We start from the raw sequence: 963 nt of genomic DNA on the forward strand, positions 1-963 counted from the left end.
CGTGTATAGCCCTCGAGAGAGGTCTGCGTCCTCTGATAATCTTATCAATAAAGCCTTTGTATACCTAAAAACAAACATTGAATCGTATACCGGAGAGGAGTTCTGTGTTTCCATTTCTGCCAGCTTCCACAGCCGCCCGTGGCCCTGCCGATGAGCCCATGGTTGCTTCATGCTGAGCCCATGGTTGCTTCAGTCTGTTGGCAGGAATATAAGGCGCATACGCAGCACTCCTGTCTGGCAATGTGACGTCAGAGTGTAACACTATGGCTGAGCGAGGGGTGCTTGCTTCTCTCGTGCATGTGGAGAAGAAAACTGCAATGAAATCTATGAAACAACTTTGTAACAAAAAAAAATAATGCACTGGAGATGCCGGGGATTGAACCCGGGGCCTCATACATGCAAAGCATGCGCTCTACCACTGAGCTACATCCCCTAGCTGAAAAGCTATTGCCCACGTTTTCCCTTATTTCCTCCTGCAGAAAGCCCTGCGGTGACAGAATGTGCGTTGTCTGGCAATTTTCCTTCCTCTTAGGTGTTTTTAATCTACTTAGACAGAGCCGAGTGTGTCCGTTTTTTTGCCCTTTCCCTCATCATTCTCCTCACAGGGCGGTAGCGGAAGTGCTGTCTACACGGTATATCTGTAAAATCCCCAACCCTCATTTCTCACCTCCACTGTAATATGCGGTGCCAAGACCGAAAAAAGGAACATGATGCCAGATGTTCTTATTTTAAAAGGAAAAGCAACATCCAGGGTTGCCTCTCACCAATGTTACTTATTTGGAGTATCTTCGATGGCCAAGCAATCCCTCCAATTGTTGTGGAAATCACTATCATCACTTAATCCTATTTGGTTTATTAATATACTCATGGCTTAGCAAATGAAACGCTGTTTCTAGGATCAGTAAGTGGAAGCACACATAGTTCAAAATCCCAATTTCGGTCGCCTACCTTCTAAACTCTTAA

General features: G+C 45.5%; 1 non-coding gene across 1 annotated transcript; it reads right to left on the reverse strand.

Moving 5' to 3' along the window:
- Positions 1–361: 361 nt before the first annotated feature.
- TRNAA-UGC (transfer RNA alanine (anticodon UGC)) lies at positions 362–433 on the reverse strand. Its single transcript has one exon. It is a non-coding gene; the product is annotated as a tRNA-Ala (tRNA).
- Positions 434–963: the final 530 nt, after the last annotated feature.

This window comes from Lissotriton helveticus, chromosome 9 (assembly GCF_964261635.1).
Source record: "Lissotriton helveticus chromosome 9, aLisHel1.1, whole genome shotgun sequence".
In the NCBI taxonomy this organism is placed as follows: Eukaryota; Metazoa; Chordata; class Amphibia; order Caudata; family Salamandridae; genus Lissotriton; species Lissotriton helveticus.